Source organism: Nanorana parkeri, unplaced genomic scaffold (genome assembly GCF_000935625.1).
Source record: "Nanorana parkeri isolate BGI_ZX_2015 unplaced genomic scaffold, ASM93562v1 scaffold242, whole genome shotgun sequence".
NCBI classification, from domain to species: Eukaryota; Metazoa; Chordata; class Amphibia; order Anura; family Dicroglossidae; genus Nanorana; species Nanorana parkeri.
In genome coordinates, this window is record NW_017306510.1 from 1292132 (window position 1) to 1305814 (window position 13683).

Sequence of the window (13683 nt, forward strand, 5' to 3'; positions counted from 1 at the left end):
ATTATATTGAGTGCGGCTATCTTTGTCCTGGATCCCGTCTGATTAGTATCACCTGATACAAAATAAATATTTTTTGCTGTGCAGCAAGCTAATAACATCATCCTCCCAAGATGCTTCTCTCAAGTCTAGTCAAATGCAACAAAATATATTGGAAAGACCCCAAGATCTCCAAACTGGGTGAGGGAAAAAGGCATCAAACTATAGCAGAACAATCCCAGCAGTGAAGTCTCCAAGAGATATACATAAGCCAGCAAGTGTTTTAGTCCATAAGACTTCACCTAAAACTGAAATATAATTTTTATGGCCAGATTGACACTTTTATTTGCCACTAGCAAGTTTTAATAGACACAAAAAAAAGCAAAGGAATGGTCTAGGTACGTTGTTACCAACTGATGATGCACATGTTGTACCAGAGGAATGTTCCTATCTTACCTCCCTTTTACATTGTAAGCCCTCAGGGGCAGGGCCCTCCTTACCATCTTGTCTTGAATTGTATTGTGATTGTAATGTCTTCATTATAATGTAAAGCGCTGCGCAAACTGTTGGCGCTATATAAATCCTGTATAGTAATATCACAGTAAAATATAGTCTAAAAATGAACATTATGAATGTTTCCATATCAGAGTACGATTGCATCATTGAGATTTTCAGTGTTTTTGTTTCTGATTTCAGAGTCGCGGTCCACTTTTACCAGAGACCTACCATTTGCAGATCAAGGAAAAAGACGTGAGGAACATGTTGACGCATCAGCTTTTTCATGAATTAAATGAGAATGTAAAATACGTTTTTGCATGAGGAAATAAAACTATTTATTGATTGATCCTAAGTAGGTGTGATGTTTGTTACTTAGAGATTTTGGCAATAGGTAAATCTCCATTTTAACAATTGCCTCTGCTGGAAGATTTGCCCTCTAGACTTGTTCCTGTGACAACTGATAATTTATGAGTTTTTTGATCCCTTTTTGTTTTAGTGACAATAGTATTGAGGACAAACTAAAAGGGTGAATGTCTTCACATGGTCTCAAACAGCATTATAAACCTTACAGTTCTAACTAGGGATGCACCAATACTAGTATCAGAGGCGTTACAAAGTATTTGGGTGAGTACTTGTACTCGCCCAAATGCCCTCAATGCCTATTCCGAACTTCCGGTATCAGAAAGCCATCTGACACATCATTACACGCTGCCCTCATTACCTACCCTCCCCTTGACTTCCTGATTGGCCAGAAAGCTGGCTCCTGGTGACGAGGGAGAAGGGATCCAGCTTCAGGAAGCTGGACGGCGTGTAATGACTCGCTGCCCAGCTTCCTAATTAGTTGGGATGCTGGCCAATCAAGAAGCCAGATAGCGAGTCATCACCCACCCCTGGGCTTCCTGATTGGCCAGAAAGCTAGCTCTATGCTTCCTCGCCACCTGGTGACGAGGTAGCATGGAGCCGGCCTCCCGGCAAATCAAGAAGCCGGGCGCCATGTAATTACTCGCTGGCTTCCATATTAGTCGCGCAGCTGGCCAATAAGGAAGCCAGGCTGTGGGTCATTACTCATCCCCCGGCTTCCTGATGAGCCAGAAAGTCGGCTCCATGCTTCCTAATCAGGAAGGCGGGCGGTGAGTAATTACATGCCTCCCGGCTTCCCTAATGGGACTTCTGGCATCGGTATTTGGAAAAAAAGATATTGGTACTCGATAGTTAAAAACTGGTGATGGTGAATCCCTAGTTATAACCCTTCCATAAGCTCTATATGTCTGGGGAAGAGATAAAAAAAATGTAAGATGAACTCCAGGATAAGGAAATATTGTCTAAATACAAGAGCCATGTGTATTCTTATTTGCATCTTGGTGTAATTTGTGTATTTCTTCCAGATCTGTGCAGTAATCCAACGTGAAACTTTACCTGTGCAGGAGCTTCCTGTAATAAAGACCGGTCACTGTTACTTTCTCTGCTTGTGCAGGGTGACTGGTCTAGTCTCCGCCCCTACCTGTAGTTTTATGCAGGAAGCCTGTAGCGGGTGGAGGCTGCGGGGCCCCTCCCACATATCTGCTCGCTGCATAGGATATGTGCAGCACAGTGATAATGTCACGGCTATGTTTACAAGGTAATAGCTCAACAAAATGACATCATTCTGAGCCTGATGAACGGAACCCTGTGTGGCCCTGAAAGTGCTTGTACTGGAATGACAGTACTCCATTATTAAATGGACTTTTGTTGATTTCACTTATATGGTGTGCTGGTGACATCCTTTTGCAAACTTGTACACCATTCCAGTGACACTGACAGTGCACCTGGCTGCCACCTATCCACCATTTTTGTGACACTGACAGTGCCTGTAGGAGGAAGCCAGGTACATTTTCAGTGTCACTGAATTGATGGATAAGTGAAAGCCAGGTTCACACACCTTTACAGTCACACTGACTCTGCCACCTACAGGCACTGTAAGCATCACTAGAATGACAGCTAGGTGAGGAGGTCCCTAGAAAGGTGTGTGCACTTGGCTCCAACTTATCCACCATTCCATTGACACTGACAGTGCACCCTACTATCACCTACCAGCACTGTCAGTATCAACCATTTGATTGACACTGGCTGCATACATATACATACATACATACATACTAGAGGTGCACCGAAATGGAAATTTCAAAACAAAACCACAATTTTTAAAAAATGTCAGGCTGAAACAGAAAATGTTTTTTATTTTAATTTTTTTCAATTTTTTAACATATTTTATTTTTTTATAAACTTTTACATAGTTACATAGTATTTGAGGCTGAATAAAGACACAGGTCCATCAAGTTCAACCTATTGTGTGTATGTTTTGGATTCTGCATGTGTGTGTGTGTATATGAGTCTGCAAAAGGATCTTATCTTATTATCTTACTTTTTAAGGGTACCTGTACCCCTGTATGTTACGGTCTCTGAGTAAATTGTCCAAATGCATTTTGATGATTCAACACTCTCAGCTGATACCACTGCTTGTGGCAGAGTACCAGACCCTAACCGCTCTAACTGAAAAGAAGCCCCTACGCCCCTTGTAGTTAAATATTTTCTCCACAAATTTTAGGTGGTGGCCTCTAGTCTTTGTTATGGAGTTTAACGTAAAAAGTTTATTGCTGATGTTGCCATCACCACTGAACATCTTATACATCAAAATCATGCCCCGGGACTTCCGGTTCCGGCGCCCAATGAGCTAGACGTGCGCAGCATCGCTCCGTCCCGTACAATAACCGAGTGTACCGTCCGGCTCTCCCTCACCGCTCTGCAGTCACCGGAGTCATCGGAACGCGTCACCCCCTACATGGACAGGTTCGTTTCTCGTCCGAACCCGACGAGAAGGGCCATCTTACCTCCATCCAGCGGCACCTCCGAGACATCCAAGATGGCGGAGACAGACGGCATGGTGACATCCCCTGACGACACTGCAGGAGGTGAGCCCTCTCCCACTACATCTTTGCAGGCTGAACACCAAAACATAGCGGCAGCTGTTGCTGCCTATCTCAAGGCTGACATGAAAGCCTTGAGATATGACTTGAGCCATGACATTGTGATGGAGGCGATTCAGCAGCAGCTGGGCCCTCTGCAATCATCACGCTGTGGATCTTTTGAATTTGGGACACGAACAAGGGAGGTAGCTGAGAGCGAAGGGACACTCATCTACCCCCACTACGATCTTTTACGATTCCATGATATTTCATCTTATCACACGCCCAACCGACAATGGGATCCCCATTGAACATAGTGACATGGAATGTCAAGGGACTTAAATCGCCGCAGAAACGCACTCAAGTACTACGCCACCTTAAGAAATTGAAGGTAGACATTGCAATTGATCCGCATACATCTATAACCTTGCATAACGCTTGTCCTCTAATGTTCTGTGCATGTGTCGGGTTATTATGATGTCTATCTTTCCTATGTATTACAACTGAAAACTCAATAAAAAAGTACATGCTTAAAAAACACAAAAAAAATAATGTCCCCCCTCAATCTCTTCTCCTCCAGCGTGAACATATTTAAGTTTTGTAACCTTGTCTCATAGCTTTGGTCCTCCATTGCCTTAATTAGCTTAGTTGCCCTTCTCTGGACTCTTTCCAGCTCCAGGACATCCTTTCTGTGTATTGGTGACCAAAACTGGACGGCATACTCCAGATGAGGCGGAACCAGCGATCTATAAAGTGGCAGAATTATAGATTTGATTTTTTTATATTTATTTATTTTTTATTAAATATTTTTATTTTTTACTTTACTTTTAGAGGCTTCGGGGAAATATTAGGGATCTTAACAGACCCCTGATATTTCCCTTTTAAAATAGAAAAAGAGATTGAGTACACAAAGTCCTCAATCTCTTTTTCTGCAGCCCCTGTTGTAAATGAACAGGAATCCTCTACACTGAGTGTTCCTGTCTATTCATAACATGAGGATATAGTGTGTGTACTGTAACCACAATCATGAATGAACAGGGAGTGATGTACACAGAGCAGCGCCCAGTGGGGAAAAAAGAAAGCAGGGATGCGCTGCTGTATCGGCAGAAAAATGGCACTTTCGGCATTTAGCCAAAAGTGCCATTTTCAGCCGATATGTTTCAGTGGCCGATATATCCGTGCATCCCTAATACATACATACATACATACATACATAGGTACATACATATTGTAGCCCCTACCACCTTTGGTGGAGTGGCTGCTAGACATTTAGTAAATCACATTTTGTTGCTTTGTAGTCTGAAATGAAGACAGACAATTTTTTTTATTTATCCAGCTATATTTAGTGCAACTTATAACATCCAAGTGAAAGATGTACCAAATACTGTCCACTTCTTAATAATAGATTCAATTAAAAAAAATGTTTGTATCCATCTCCTGACTTGTGCCTATCCACAACTGTATCCAGAGATCTTTTGACGGTGCCTTGCCACCCATAGTTGATTGTTTGCTTCAGTAGCACTACCAGGGACTGAAATGCTCCAGGAAAGTTATTTTCATGCTGAGCTAATCAAAATGACCACTACTGATCACAGCTGAAAGTCAAAAGGCTTTGTGTGCCGCTGAGAAGGTGATTAGCTACACCTGATTAAGTTTACAAGTAATTTTTAGGAGGGGGTGATCCTTTTTCCAACTCATTGAATTTTTTTAAATTGTTTTTTACATGTTGGTGTTATATCTTTCACTTGGATGTTATAAGTTGCACTGAGTAAATACAGCTGGATCAAACAAAAACTGTGTATGTCTTCATTACAGACTGCAAAGCAACAAAATGTGAGTATTTTAAAAGGGGGTGATTATTTTCTATACCCACCGATAATTTACGCAGCACTTTACATCCTGCACATTCACATCAGTCCCTGCCCTCATGGAGCTTACAATCTAAGGTCCCTATCTCACATACATACATACGAGGGCCAATTTAGAGAGGAGCCAATTAACCTTCCAGCATGTCTTTGGAGTGTTGGAGGAAACCGGAGTACCCGGAGGAAACCCACTCAAGCACAGGGAGAACATGCAAACTCCTTGTGGATAGTGTCATGGCCGGGATTCATACCAGGGACCCCCAGTGCTGCAAAGCAGAAGCGCTAACCACTACACCACTGCGCTGCCCAATTATGTCCGCCTGTGCCTGACAGATGAAATAGTGCACCTGTCCATAGCTGCCGGTGTTTAAGTGCAGGGTGCCGAGGAACGCAGAGATCCCCCTCTGCCTACTTACTCCTCCACCTCCTCCCACCTGTGAAAACAAAGTGCAACTGCACATAGCCTGTGCATAGAGCAGAGCCATGGGAGGGACCCAGCAGACCACACCTACTACAGGCTGCCTGCAGATAACTATAGGAGGGGGCGGAGGCAGGACCAGTCACCCTGCACAAGCAGAGAGAGCAGCAGTGACCAGGCTTTATTACAGGAAGCTCCTGCACAGAGGTAAAGATTCACACTGGATTACTGTGCAGATCTGGTAGAAATACACAAAGCTTACCAAGATTGCAGTAAGGATACTTGACTCTTATATTTAGACAGTATTTCCTTATCCCAGAGTTCAGCTTTAACACATGTGTTACTGCAATTCGATAGTCCAAATGGGCCCCAATCATAGCCAAAGGGGTCAGTTATACTGCCACCTCTTTCATTACCTTATTGAATTTTTCCTCCCTCGTACACAAACCATTTTTAGTCAGTGGCACAATGGGCAACAGCAGGAACCACATATATGATGCAGGCTATCATCAGCATTTTTAACACAGCAATCCCCCCGTACGATAATTTTAATACCTGTTGATTCTGTCAGTAAATCCATTATTTTTCAACTTACATTCACAGATCAAGCTATCTAGAAAAGGGTTCAGTTACAAGGGTTGGGACAAACCATTTAACACTTGCAGGGGGGCTTACTGGATTCACCTTTTATTCCCATGTGCCGGGTCCCGGCCCAAGTGGCTCCATGTTGGGTCCCGGTCCGGGTGGCTCGCCGGCCATGTCGGGTTCCGTCCCACGCGACGTGCCGTGTCCCGATCCGAGCCGCTGTGCAGGGACGCACACGGAGGGGGCATTCCGTCGGCACCGCTAGGCCGCACAGGTGAAGATGCACTGAGACCCGGCAGGGTCCGCCCCGCACGGCGTGACGTCATTACACTGGCGTGCGCGGGTGATGTAATCACGCCGGCGCACGCGCAGTACAACGTCCTCAGCCTATTTAAAGCCCCACAGGACTTGGATTCATTGCTGAGTGATTATCAGCCAGCACCAGTCGTCTGTGATCCGCTCCTGTGTTATAACCTGTTACCTGGCTTCCTCCCTGACGTTCCCTCTGGATTATCCTGCTGTACTTCGCTGTCTGCCTGTTACTGACCCGGCCTGTCCCTCGACTATTCTTTGGATCCTGCCTTGTACCTCGTTGCCCGCCTATTACCGACCCGGCTTGTCTTCCAACTTCTCTGCACGGCTGCCTACTCTGCTAAGCTACCACCTGCCGCAGATACCCGGTATCCTGACCCGGAACCCGTGCACCCCCTGCCTGAGCACACTGTCCTCAACCCCAGTGATCATCAGACGGGGTTGCAAGGGAGGTCCTCCTCATCATCTCGGGCCCACACCTCGGACCTAACACCATGGCTATTTTTTTTTCCAAAGTAAAAAAAAAAAACACTTGCTGCAACTGCTTTAGAAGTGTTAGCTGGAGTTATGTTTAATGTGTCATTTAGGGATACGTAAACTATCCTGCCCTACAAGGTGAAAACACTGCTGCGTGATTTCATTGTGGAACTACAGCATGGTCACCAGGGCCTGATTTATTCTCTCTGCTGCCCCAAGGCTGGGTTCCTCAACACATCCCCCGCCCAATGAATGGCAACCAGATAGCAGGGGCGGCAGGGTTGGTTCAATTTTTTTCTCTTTTACTTTTTATCACTTTTTTTATTTTTTTGTGTGTATTTCTTTTTTTTTTTACTTTTCAAAATGTTTATTTATCTTATTTTTTGCTTTTGTATTTTTTTTTAATTTTAACTATTTATTTCTATTTTTCACTTATTTTTTTAAAATTCATATTTATTTTATAATTTTTACATGTATTAATATTTTTTGATACTTAACTTTATTGAAATTTTCAGCATTGCTCCCTGCTCTTCATCCTGGGTGATCCATCCATGGTCCCAGGTCCCCTAGAGGAGCAGGGGACCTGAAGGGAGGAAGCCAGCAGAGAAAGGCACCCAGGGGGGCGGACCATGGAGGGTGTGAGGAGGGGGCAGACCATGGAGGGGACAGAGCTGCACACATATTACAGGTGATCTCAGCTACATCACCGGAATCTATTGTACTAAAAACACCGGCTTCCCAGTTGTACATTTAGCCCTGCTTGCCCAGAGCTGTGCTGCCCCTGTACTCCCTGCCGCCCTGTGGCCTGGCCTCGGTGGTCTTGTGGTAAAAGCTCTGGTGGTTATCCTTTTACAGGAAGTGGAATCATAACGGATTTACTGGCAGTGGTTGTTTTTTGTAGGGATGCACGGATATATCGGCCGCCGAAACATATCGCCCCAAAATGGCACTTTTGGCATACTGCCCAAAGTTCAATTTTCTGGCCGATACAGCGGTGCATCTATGTATGCTCTCCTCCCCGATGGGCGCCGCTCTGCGTCCGCTCATTCAGCCTCCTGTGACAGCATGTCAGAAAGGAGAGCCAATGCAAACATTCAGCGATCACTCTGTGTCCCCAATCTCTTTTTCTATTTTAAAAGGGAAATATCAGGTGTCTGTTTAGACCCCTAATATTTCCCCTTAGCCCCGAAAAGTAAAGTAAAAAAAATATATATAAAAAAAAAAAATACTGAGACCACAGCAGCCGGGACAGATCCCGACATTACTGTCGAGATCCACCCAGCTGCGTGATTGACAGCTGGCTCTGCCTATCTAGAGGAATTTCCTAAACCGATCAATACATTCACACTACTGTTACATGGATGGCAAAAGTGGCAGGCAGGGGCGGGGAGAATGCGGGGAAGAGGCAGAGTAGGAGGGGGGCCAAGTTGCCGCACCATGGGCCTCTGGGTTGTACTTGCCCCCTGGCCTAAAAGTTGCCAGTCAGCCCCTGCATTAAACTAAGTTACAGGGGGGGATTCAGAAAAACAAAAACAGCTGTGGTAATGTTAACTCATATATTATACCCCCTATATGTAAATTTTGATTTTGTCCATGGTTGTATAACTACACATGTTTGCATTTATTTAATTTGTGAGGCCTATGAAACAAGTAGATCTGTGTAATCAGCAAAGAACATTTCCAGCAAGGTAAGAGGTCATGTCTGTCTGCAGAAATCCGGTTTGAGCCAACTGCGGTGCATCGGATTTTAACGTGTAGTCTTTGTCTCCATCTGCTGACAGAGAAAAGTAAAGCTTTTATAAACCGGTTGCTTAGATGAGACGTTAGACTTTATCAAAATACTTTAGGAATAACAATAAATTCAGGTATATTTTTAAATAACTATATAAAATATAGAAATCCCAGCCACCAAATATGCCCTGTAAAATACAAACATTTCTCCAAATGCGCCCTTTGTTGTAATTAGAAGCTGGATTTTTTCTGTAGAGTGGCCTTCAACTGTCCTGTCTAGTTTTGCTACAGATTTGGATTGCCTGTCTTTTAAATCCAACTCCAGGCAAATGCTTTATTATTATTAGGGATGCACCGATACTAGTATTGGTGCCGATACAGAGTATTTGGGTGAGTACTCATACCTGCCCAAATGCTCTTGATGCCTATCCCGATACCAGAACTTCACTTGGTGAAGGGAGCATGGAGACGGTTTCCCAGCCAATTGTCACCTGGCTTCCTGATTGATATGGAAGCTGGCCTGGTGGCAAATCATTACCCGCCCCTCGGCTTCCTGATTGGCCAGAAAGTTAGCTTCATGCCTCCTCGTCACATGGTGACAAAGGAGCATGGAGACAGTTTCCCAGCTAATCGGGAAGCCGGGTGGCGAGTCATTACACACCTCTTCAACTTCCTTAATGAGACTTGTGGTATCGGTATTCAGTATTGGCAAGTACCTAAAGAAAAATATCGGTACTCACACTCGATACCGAAAAAACGGTATTGGTGCATTCCTAATTATTATTATTATTATTTTAAATAGACCCCCTGAGGTTTTAATAATATTGGAAAAAAAACTGCTAAACCTGCAATGCTTACCTTCAATCTGAAGATGTGACCTGCAGTACTTCTTTTTCACCAAAAGATGCCCAGCATCCCTCAGCCTAGAATACTGAGGAGATACTCTGAATGTAAGGGGGTCATAGAACCACACTCCTGAGTGGACTCAACCTAGAAGACTGAGGAGATACTGTGAATGCAGGGGGTCGTAGACCTGCACTCCTGAGGAGACTCAACCTAGAAGACTGAGGAGCTACTGTGAATGCAAGGGAGTCATAGACCCGCACACTCCTGAGTGGACTCAACCTAGAAGAATGAAGAGCTACTGTGAATGCAAGGGGGTCATAGACCCACACTCCTGAGTGGACTCAACCTAGAAGAATGAGGAGATACTGTGAATGCAAGGGGGTCCTAGACCCGCACTCCTGAGGGGACTCAACCTAGAAGACTGAGGAGATACTGTGAATGCAAGGGGGTCCTAGACCCGCACTCCTGAGGGGACTCAACCTAGAAGACTGAGGAGATACTGTGAATGCAAGGGGGTCCTAGACCCGCACTCCTGAGGGGACTCAACCTAGAAGACTGAGGAGATACTGTAAATGCAAGAGGGTCATAGGCCCGCACTCCTGGGGGTACTCAACCTAGAAGACTGAGAAGATACTGTGAATGCAAGGGGGTCATAGGCCCACACTCCAAAGGGGACATCAACCCAGCACAGTATAATGATGTAGAGAGGGGCACCGAAGTCAATATGTCAGTGCCGCTTGTTGCATAATCCAAGACTGCCCACTGCCAGGAGAAGATTGGAAAAAGAACAGGAACCTACATGTCACATGACTGGCCTAAAAACATTGAAAAAATGAAAATATAAATGAAAAAACAAAACAATACTGCGGTGGAGGACATATGGGGGAAAGGAGGAGTTGGACTATGTTTGCAAAATCCTGGGAAATATATGCCGCATTCATAGGACCTAATGCTGTCTACATTTTATTCTGGCATATTTGTACATGCTCCTCTAGGTGGTGCTCCAACACCAACTTTAATATTGTCACTTGTATCTAGCATTAATTTGTGCTGCTTTCCTGTAATAATCCTTTACGGGAAACCTTGCATGTTATGAGAAAACACTTCCAATGCTGTCCTCCCATTTGAAAATTCTACTTGCCTGGCCATCATGCTGACCTTCTCACTAACCCACAACAGCTATGCAGATAAGGAACTTTCCTGATCTGCCTTTGCACCCGCTCAGTGACTACAATATTGTATATCTATAGTACTATCTATGGTTAGCATCCATGGTATACCTATGTTACCTATCCTGTATCAATGCTAGCTATCGTATATCTATGTTACCTATTGTATACCTATGGTTAACATCCATTGTATACTTCTGTTACCTATCGTATACTTATGCTACCTATTGTATAGCTGTATAGCTATTATATACTTATGCTACCCATGGTTAACATCCATGGTATACCTATGTTACCTATTGTATACCTATTCTACCAATGGTTAATATCCATGAGGTACTTATGTTGCCTATCGTATACCTATGCTACCTATTATATGCCTGTTACTTATTGTACACCTTTGTTACCTATGGTTTACATACATGGTATACCTATGTTACCTATCATATTCTTATGCTACCTATTGTATACCTATGTTACCTACTGTATACGTATGCTACCTATGGTTAACATCCACGGTATACTTATGTTACCTATCCTATACCTATGCTACAAATCGTACACCTGTTACCTACTGTATACCAATGCTACCTGTAAAACAAAAAATAGGCAGCGCCCTCTCCTAGTGTGAAATCAATAAGGAGTAAAAATTGATCTGACATAAAAACTACTCGCATAACGATGAGCAAATCATAGGGAAACAGATTCCCACAAAGTTCCGACACATTTCGGGGGAGCTTCCCCCTACCTCAGAGCTCAGAGGAAGGGGGACGCTCCCCAAAACGCGACAGCACTTTGATTGTGGGAATCTGTTTGCCTATGATTTGCTCATCGTCATGTGAGTAGTTTTTTATGTCAGATCAATTTGTACTCCTTATTAAATTAACTATTTTACACTAGGAGAGGGCGGTGTCTATGTTTTGTTTTACATGTTTGTGAGTATGCTTCCTGGTGGCCTTGAGGACGGCAGCCTTTTCCATCTGCGGTGACTCTCTTATGGGGCACTGTGTTTTATTTAAACAAATTATAATTATATAAAAATATAATTTATAATATTATATTATTATATAATTTTTTGTTACCAATGTTACCTATCGTATACCTGTTAACTATTGTATACCTATGTTACCTATGGTTAACATCCATGGTATACCTATGTTACCTATTGTAAACCCATGCTGTCTAATGTATAGCTATGTTACCTATTGTATACCTATGCGACCTATCGTTTGCCTATGTTACCTATGGTTAACATCCATGGGATACCTATGTTACCTATCGTATACCTTTGTTACATGTAGTGAATTATGGCAAATTCACTACATGTGAATTTGTCAGTGCCCTGATATACTGAGTAACTTATACTGTGATGTCTCTGGGCCATATCTGTAAAGTGGTGAATGGTGTTTTGTCAGATCATCATTTGCCAACTTTTCACCATCAAAAGCACATTGCATCACTTGTTGTAGCACATTTCTTATGGAGCAACATCACTGATGTTTCACTCCCATTCTGTAAATCCATGTTACACTAGTTATGTGTCAATGTGATGTTGGAGATTACTGTGAGCAGACCTGAACAGTAACCTGACATAGTTCAAAAAGACCTGCTTTAATGGACTATGCCCTCAAGTAGAATTTTTGAGTCGGTCTAATGCCTGTGCAGCACTAATCTTCACCATTAGTGCTGCACAGGCATTAGACCGACTCAAAAATTCTACTTGAGGGCATAGTCCATTAAAGCAACATTAATAGCTGGCGAGGTCAAACTGCCAATAAATGAACATTCTCAAAATGGGCAGTCAACTCTGGAGGCTGAAGTTCTGTGGTGTGTGCCTTAGCATAGCCTTTACTGGAGCTCATGCCCCAACTTATATCCATGCCATGTTAGCCAATTATAATGGAGCTACCTCAACCTTTTCTGCATTATGTTAACCCCTATCTGTCAAGTTTGCTTCTATTAGTCAAGGTTCTCTATCACTAGGGGCTCAAGTGGCCTCCATTACCATGTTACCTTTGTACCAGCTAATACAGGCACTAGAGATCTACAACCATTGTTAGCTAGTGTGTCACAAATAAGAAATGATGGTGAGCTACTCTAGCTATGTAAAAATATGTAAATGTATTCAAATTAATTCAAATGACTTCACATAACATGTGCATATGAAATAAAGCCAGAGGGGCTGAGCGGCTCCAGGAAGCAATTGCTTGTATCAGGAAGGAGCTGGCTTTTCAGTCCTTTCCATGTTTTCTGGTTCATAGTTGGGATCCTGGAGTCGGGAGATTTCTTAGAGCTCTGGGTGGGAGGAAATCTCCAGTCCTGGAGCCAGGTGCAGCTAATTGCCAGGCCAGACTGTCCAGGTGGCTGGTAACAGCCCTGTTAAAGACAGTTAACAGAGAGGAAGAGAGGGGTAGTGGTGTAGTCGGACATAGGGTTGCCACCTGTCCAGGATTCACCCGGACAGTTTGGGTTTTGAATGCTGTGTTCGGGTTTCATGGCAGCAGAAACCCGGACACAAGATGTCAGGCAGACAGGGGCAACCAAAATTAGGATAGGGGCTACTGGCCCCCCACTGAAAATAGTCTCAACTGTGATATTTACATATGAATGGGCGGCACTTTTTACATTTGAACAAGCCACGACTCGTTCTCCGACAAAAATGACCGTGCATTGCTGGAGTGTTCGGGTTTCGCTTGAAGAAAAGGTGGCAACCCTAGTCGGACATGCAGAGTGGGAGACTGTGTGCATGTGATGCAGGTGGAACAGCCTGGGGGGCTGGAAGGCTTGGAGAGGCTGAGAGGGCCTGAGAGAGCCAGGCACACAAGGTGTGTGGCTGTGAAGTTGAAAGATGCTCAAGGACTACC